Source organism: Bombus pascuorum, chromosome 2 (genome assembly GCF_905332965.1).
Source record: "Bombus pascuorum chromosome 2, iyBomPasc1.1, whole genome shotgun sequence".
Classification (NCBI taxonomy): domain Eukaryota; kingdom Metazoa; phylum Arthropoda; class Insecta; order Hymenoptera; family Apidae; genus Bombus; species Bombus pascuorum.
Genome location: NC_083489.1, coordinates 5,985,589 through 5,994,217, shown reverse-complemented (window position 1 = coordinate 5,994,217; position 8,629 = coordinate 5,985,589). Strand labels below are relative to the sequence as shown.

At 37.9% G+C, this 8,629-nt stretch overlaps 1 protein-coding gene across 1 annotated transcript in view; it reads left to right on the top strand.

Moving 5' to 3' along the window:
* The first annotated feature begins 5,802 nt into the window (after positions 1–5,802).
* The window catches only part of LOC132904702 (class A basic helix-loop-helix protein 15-like), a 379,017-nt gene continuing 376,190 nt past the window's right edge, over positions 5,803–8,629 (top strand). Inside the window, exon 1 of the mRNA XM_060955411.1 lies at positions 5,803–5,997. The gene's annotated coding sequence lies outside the window, so the exon portion shown is untranslated. The remainder of the gene's footprint in view (positions 5,998–8,629) is intronic.

Genomic DNA, 8,629 nt, shown 5'->3' with positions numbered 1-8,629 from the left:
TCGTGTTTCATGACTCGGTCTTCAGACAGAAGTAAGACGCATGGTAGCACGGTAGCCAGGGTGCACTATCTGTGTGCATTTATCATGCGGACAGTTACACCAGTCCTTGGTTCTTCTCCTCTGTCACAGAATTAATGAGACGGTCGAACATTAAGGGAAACGGTTAGAAAAAGAGAGCGAAATGTTGGGGAAAAGGCGAGTCACTCGTTTTCTTCGAAAGCGAAAGTTTTTTTTGCTTTGTGACAAAGGACACGATGTCTGTCTCATGTAGATAAAACGTATGGCAGACGAAACAGTCTCGAGTAATGTTACTTAATAATCTCCTACTTGAGAAGCGATCTATCTTCTTGAGAACGACAACGTTTCGAGTAGTACAGATAAATATATCGATCCGAGCCATAGGCAAAGAACATTTAAACGGATACATGTGGACATGTAATAGCGTCTTCGCGGTTTATCTGGCGATTCAGAAGAAAGATAATGCCTAGCCCTTCCTATGCATTATTTTTTATTATTTCTCTTTACCGAAGAATTATTGCTGGCTGTGGAAGAAATGGCGCAGGGAAATATTTTTCTTGTACCATGGATGGCCTGTATTTTAAAATACAGTGTCACTGATAAATAGAGTGGCTCTATAAAAATCATAGTTTTTAATGCATTTTATGGTACTTAGAGATAATTCTAAAGGTTCTCTTTCTCTCTTTCTTTAGATAATGATAACGATATTTATAGAAGAAAGTTTACTGGTAATTAAGATCATATTTTGTAGAATTATAAGTATTGAGACATAATGCTTTTCAATTATTAAAGTTATAGGAGCTACTGAATGTATAATTCACACGAAGTAAAAGGTAATGAAAATTATTTTAATGAAATAAATTTTGCAATCAAAATTTGATAATACCATACCATTTACCATCTGAATTAATTCCATTTTAATATAATGTTTAATACTAAATTTTGTTGATAAAATTGTTTCTCTTGATGCTTATTATTCGGAAAAATAGTATTTTTCCACGGATCATTTTGTCTTCTCTAAAACTTTCTCTACAAATTTCGCAAACTATTCTCAAATCCGTATCTCGACAAAACGTATCGTTCAATCAATGTCAATTACAACGCACCGCAAATACAAAATACTTCTAATGTACCTGGCAAAAAGCTAACTATACTTTCTACTTCCTACAATTTCAGAGACATATCGTTACGTCAATTTCAGTGCATACCGCTTAATTACCTAAATCACTTCCTTTCCACGGCATCTAACTTATAAGATGCCCTGTACTATTTTATTTCCTGCCTTCAATCTTCCTCCGGTGATCTACAATTTTCTCTCTGGTACCGAGTGAACTAGCCAGTGGAAAGAAACGTTGGAACGTCGAAAAGCAGAGGAAAAAGGAGTAGAAGAGATCCAAGGCAAGAGCTACCGCGGCAGGGGTCTCGATTACGAAGGGGAAGAGCACGTAGTGCACGTACTACTCGCAATTCGAAATAGCTAGGCCATAAATTAGTAGCTGGCTATCTGAGCGCGGCGATAGAGGGAGAAAAGGAGCAATTATTTCCTTTGGACGCCATATTTCAGTTCGAACATCTTAATAACCGTGGATGTTGTGGCTTCTCCTCGAATCGGACGAGGATAACCGCGAAGGAAACGAAGTGAGGCAGAGAGGAAGAAACAGAAGGGCGGGTGATACGTAGGAAGGAAAATCAGAAAATAAGAAAAATGTAAGATAAAGATGAGGAGGAAAAGATTTATTCGCGATCGACTCTAAATCTCAATGGCTGCGCTTATCCTTATTTTTCCTGGTTTAAGCGTCTTCCTTTTGCTATCATTTCCTCGTGGCAGCTTCTGGCTGGATCGAAAGAAAGGTGGTTTACAAGAACGGTTTATCAGTATCGACCACCTTGACGTCTTCATGCAATTATAAAGTCGGCCATGTATAGATGATCGGTTTAAATTACCATTCGCTGTTTTGTTAGCGATTCGCGCTACTACTAATAATCTTCAACGTACCGATTAACGATCATCGGAATAGTAATCGTTAATTAGTATGCACGATCCGAACGTCAACGGTATTGGTCTATGGGATAAAATTACGACGATCGAGAATTAGTTCGAACTATTTAACGATCGCAATAAAGATTCTTTACGTAATAAAGATACTCGTGGCTTTCAAATATTTTTATTTTTATGCTCATTTAATACCTCATAACGTAATGCAGGTATAACGTAACACAAGTACCGTGCCACTTTTTGTCGAAGCTGTATTTATAAAGCGCAAATATTAAGTCTTTAGATTATTCCACGTGATCTTGTGAGCAATACATGCATATAATTTGAATTGTGTCATCTGTCAATGATTTATCAAATCAGAGTCAAAATTTCTTTTAAATAGAACAAATCGTTCCAGTAAATTCAATAACATTTTTATTAAGCTGAAACGTAAGAAGGACACAACGTTGAATATGCACTTTACCGGTAGTCATTGTATTTGCGATTATTTTTATTGAGTTATAATATCACATTCGGATGCTAAAGGAGATGCTCGAATTTAAAAAAAAGTATAAAATTAAAACTGGAGAACTTTTATTTACGCGTAACGTTCAATTACTTTTCATTCGTCAATTTTCAATAGAAGAATGAATATTTATACGAAAAGTAATTGTAGAGGTTGATAATTAGTTTTACGTATCTTCATTTATCTTTACTTTACTGAAATGTGATGAAATTTCACGTGACTAATGCGTACAGAATAATACGAATCGCTAACGATGTTCAAATCAGGTCGAAAGAAAAGAATTTCAGTTTGTATATCACGTACGACTCGTTGCAGCGTACTGATTATCTTTGAATTGCACGATTCAGCGAATATAACTCTGTAACGCAAGAAACGATTGCGATACTTTCAATTACAAGTCGTTAGTGGCTTACGTTCGTCATTATCGAATCGTAACTTTTTATGCTTTCTTGCATCCTTCTTCTCTTGTATTAACAAGAACTTACTTTGCATTATTTAGCAGCGAATATCAAAAAAGGGATACATCTTTTGGAATTTATTACATCTCAATTTTTACTATTTTAATCAAAAATATTAAATACAAAAATTGACAATAATATTGATCGTCTAACGTTCCTTTACGCTACAATTACAATGGATTCTTTTTTCGGCCGGATTGATATTCGCATAAACTCCATATGTTATTCTAATGAAAAATGTATACATGTAAATTTTTGTAATCTTTTTACGCGTTCTAGTCTTCAGATGTTACATTCGTCAGAACGGCAGTTCGTCCGACTACGCATCCGCTATAACCGTAGCCTTAGACGGTAACACGTTTTCTCGTGTAAATCATTCGCGGATTAACATGGCGCAGGGAAAAGCGAATGTGCAAGTCGGCCCTAAAGAGGCGTTGCTCGGGCACCGGTATATGTACTTTGCATATACGCCGCTGAATCACGTCTCGTTGCTTGGTAGCCGTTAAAAGCGCCGTATATCATGTCGCTAAAGGACATGAATTGTGGGTGGATCTGATTTGGAGGGAACACCATGACAAAACTAAAGAGTGCACTATGCGCGGGTTGGACTAGCCGAGAGAACGAACGCTCTAACGAGCCGCGAGCTTTCAATTGCGCGATTCGCAGCTGCGTTTTGCGCAACACGCCGTTTCGCGAGGACACAATGCATCTGGAAGTGACTTCAGCGAATAGTTCTTGAACAAAAGCGTTTAAGGCGGATTTATTGGACGATCGACTAGCCCAACATCGTTCTATGCCATTTCACATCGTTCCTTTGCGAGTTTTCAGCTACATTATAACCGATAATACTTGGTTGCGTGATTCTTGTGCTGGCCGATTTGCAACGTGTCAAATACTATGAGAAATCGTTCTTGGTAATTTGGTATATGACTTGGATAATAGACGACGATTGTTATTTGGAATTTGTCATACGATATAATTGCGTGTATATGGCTGTGTATTACAATGGATACGGGTGTCACGTGAGAAAGATCGAGGAGAACTTTTTACGAAGTAGATAAGGAAGTTAAACGTGTTGTAAATTGCGATTTTATTTATGTAAAATACATGCCTTATTCGAATTTTAAGTGGTACGATGGTTTCACATTTTTCATTGCGTACTTTTACGTTATATATTTAATACAGGAATATTGCAGCGAAATTTTAAAGAAACTTTTGTTGTACTTTTATTGAATAAAAATCTGCTACTACTTTAAATAATATATACATTTATGTATGTTATCCTCCTTCAGAAATGGAAAGCTTCCTCTTCATTTGCCTATCTTCCTCTAATAATCAAGATATTGCGAATAATTACACTTACCAGTAAAAGTAATTTATTATACCAAATCGTTAATGGTCGAAAATGATCCAATTAGCCTTTCAATATTCTTGCCTGTCTTACCACACCTGAGCTACATCTCTGATGAGCTCGTTCCGAGCATCCACAAAATTCCACTCGCCGTTCTTCGTCCATTCAGCTTAGTTCGCGTTCATTTGTTGAAGCTCCTGATCACAATCATCGTAGCCCGAAGAGGCGAGGAAGAACAGCGCCATGAGTAGAGAAGTCTGATTAGAATAATTACATACGATTATTCAATCAACGTCACTCATAATAGGGTTCACTATATGTTCACAGCGATGTATTGATACACGCTTGCACGAGCGTGTAAAGCTTAAAAAGGTTAGTCTCGTGGTGAAGTAGCCACCAGACTGATTAACGGCAACGAGCAATTTAAGATTTTTCGAGGTGGAACAGAAACAGCTGAAAAATCGACTAACCGGAGCATGGTAGCAATTTGCTCGAGTGTTTTATGTTTCATCCAATCGACCGGATGAATACTAATCGAACGGGTGAATACTAATCGACTGTCCCATGGAAATTTACGAGAAGCTGTTTTTTAGAACGACAAGTTTTCCTAGTTTAATCTTCCTCGATTTATGAAAATGGAAGTGTTTAAAAAAGTAAATGTTATATAAATTACATAGTATATTTACGCACATAATTTACAGGGTCGCGTTAAAAGTATACCTGAACGTGTAAAAAGTAAACAGCATACATTCCAATTTTAGCATCAATCTAATTTCCTATTACACTAGATCAGTGAATCTCACAATTGTTGACAAGAATATTTAATTATCCAAATATTTTTATGATCTTTGCGAACTATACGTACATCTGTACAAAATATCTTCTAGCTTCTACGTACGTTTTCACATCTGTTCCAAACTTTATCAATATAAATCATGATGATCGAGTCTCATAACGGTGCTAACAGAATTTCATAACAAGACACATAGTATATCTATTTATGTAAAATCCCTGCACTAGTTCGAATATTTTCTAACTATAATCTATAAGCTACGAATCTGTTAATTGACAATTTCCAAGAAACCGTAGCAAGAACGTCCAAGAGCAACCTCAATTACACTCATCCCCAGCCTACTTGCATCAGCCAAATTTTTCGACCTCGATCGTCTACGTTTCCGTATCGCGAGTGTGACACACGTCGAACCGGAAGAGGTCGCGAATCAAAGCGTATCGTTGGTCTCGTTCGTATTTCCGCCGGCTGGAATCCAGACACTCGGCCGTAGTACAGCGTGCAGCTGCGCGGTCGGAATTCTTCGCATAAATTGTGCATGTGTGCACGTTCGTGAAAGAGCGTGGGCGGTTGGAAGCTGAATTGGTGGGGTTGCAGACCCCTGGCGAACCTCGTGGTGTGCCGCGTGTCCGTGCGCACAGCGCAGCGTGGATAAATAATCGCGGAAATCTCGGTGCAGATATAGCTAGACGGTGTGGTGAGTGAGACGTAAATGGAGATTCAACCTGATTCCGCATCGATTTCTATCTGACGCGGGTATCGGTTCTCCGGCGACGTCGCCGGGCCAGCTGTGCGAACCGCGTTTTCGCATTTTGTCATAAGCACGGAGAATAGAGGAAGGAGAAGGAGAAGATTAGCAATGAAGATTCTGTCGAGAATGTGTAAGTTGAACTCTTAATAAATGAGTTTTACTGGATGTGATTGAAAAGCAAAATATGAGTTTATATTCAGTATAATATATAAATGGCTAGGAATTATAGTGGTGTAAATCAATGCGCTATTATTGTTTGTAAGATAGTGTTTTATGTTTATTGTTATATAAGTTCATATATTTTATATATTTCATATGATTCATGGACATATATAATTCATATATTTTTTCAAGTCGCGAAAATGTATGCTGCGGAGAATAAAATAAAGCTATAACGTAATTATGAAACCAAAGGGATGACAGTTTTATGAGTCGAGGTACGTGAGTAGAATCTCAAAATCTTGATTTGTACCACTGTAACTTTAACTCGCCATTTGTATGTGTACTTAATGGTTAATGAAAGATACGAAAGGAATAGGGTAGTCATCCTAATCGGAAACAATGGCGTGTACTCGCATATACGAGATTTTAGTATTTTAGAATAAATTTCTTCTTTCTTGTAATTTAGAATACTCTTACTTCTTTTAATCGTAGTCTTAACAACAAGTTTATTTTACTTTCGTTGGTTACATTACTTTTGTCTCGCGTAATAAATGGTTTCCCAGGTTATCCAAAAGTTACATGTAATTCATTCGTGATAAGCGTGAATATTATCGTTGTATAAAACTCATAAAAACTCTTGTCTCTAAGAAACTGCCAGAAAAATTTACAAATCAACGATAGTGCATTTTTTGAGCATTTAAATAATCGTATGTAAAATATACAGCTAAGAGTTAGTTCTTCTCCTTACACCATATATTTTCCATTATAATTTTTAACACAAATTTTACTCTTTAATCACCGATAGTTCTGATATTAAGTTTCGTCAAAAGCCTCCTTCTCCACGAGCGAAAGCGCAAGTTACAGAATCTCTCGCGGAGCAGTATCAATTTCATTTTTCCCGCAACGATCATTCCATTCTCGGTTATAGCGCCGTGTGTATCCCGTATAATTTATAGTTCATTAAAACTATTAATTTACTCCATAAAACGTGAACGAAGAAAGAAAGTTCGAACCGACTGACCGTCCTTTTCTTTTTCATCGTTCGATAATACGTTCGCCTACCCTTTATAACGCGTTCGGTCGAAACACACAGCGAATCATCGGACAGAAAGCGGCGCGGAGAGAAAGAAGGAACGATCCACTCAATTATTTCTCGATCCTGCGGCGCATGAATGAACGAATAGATTCCGGGGACGCACGCGGCTGATAAATGCGTGCCGGCTTCGCCATTATTTTCTATAAACGGTCATTACTTGAATTTATAGCGCGGCCGCGGCCGCGTGCTTGCGTGTTCGCCTGCGTGCGTCGCTTAGAAACCCACCACGAAACTCTAGTTCGTGTATTAAGTCGAACAACACGCTTCCTGCGTGCGCTCGTACGTTTCACGTACCGTCCGTATATACACACGGCCACGCGTGTGCACGCCTACGATCTCGACACGAAACTTTATCCGAGAAGGCCAGCTAAATTGGACGCACTGATACCTACCTCTCCGCGATATAAGTGGTGATAAATGTTCGTTGATGTTCCGTGCTCTCACGAGTCGTCAGATTTTCCATTGATGGATGGAAAGATGATTTAGATCTCGAGAAGTTAGGATTTGTTGGGATAGGTTTGTGCTATAGATATGTCTCTTATAGCACGTACAGTAGAACTCCATTTACTTGAACGAAATTTTAGTTAATACCCAATTAATTGAATTAACAATTTTGCTGCTTGCATTCATTTGTCTGAACGTGAGCTCCTATTCTTGTGTCTACCTCTTGTGATACGAACTCTAATCGTATAAACTGTTTGTCTCCCGACAAATTCCGATAAGTGGAGTTTTACTTTATAGACGGAAGCTGGAAAGTCCTCTGATAGTCCTCTGATAGTCTCGACACAAACATACAGATAAACACGCGTATTGTCCGAAAATGTCATATATACTGTTAAGGTTATTGGATATATGTGAATACAAAGGAACGCGTGGATAAATTGTAAGGTAGAAAATATATATATTTTGAATATTAAAGTGTAAGTACAAAGTTTGGAATACAATATGAGCTGGTCCAGATCCGCACACTAACATCGTTACCCTATGACTGAAAAACACTGAAGCCAACATTGGCAAGCTGTTTATGGTTTGCCTTCGACGCAGTCTTTTGTCTATGCGCCGTCGATGGCTTCATTGCTTGAGAAAACTAAAAGCCAGATGTAGAGTTTTCTTAGCAGTGGTGACCACTTCAACACCCTCCCTAAAACTCCACATCCTTACATACAATTATCTCTTTGTAAATATTTGAAGCTTAATTTCGTCAATGCCTTTCTCTTTACCATTCAAATTAATTTATTACTAAAAAATACTACGAGAAAACTTAACAGATCATGTAGAGTTTTTCCTTTTTTTACAAGTGATAACCACAACAAGTGGCAACACGCGGTGGTGATAGGCAGCAGCACCTTTCTTGGCTCTGTTTCGTGTCATGAGATTTCTTTCCAGTTCCGTACTTTGCCAACACGTTTTTCGTATAATACAGTCTGACGATGGACGGAACATTCTACTTATATTACGCTGTCTGTAGAAAGTGATTTCGATAGGATATAGTCTGTAGATTG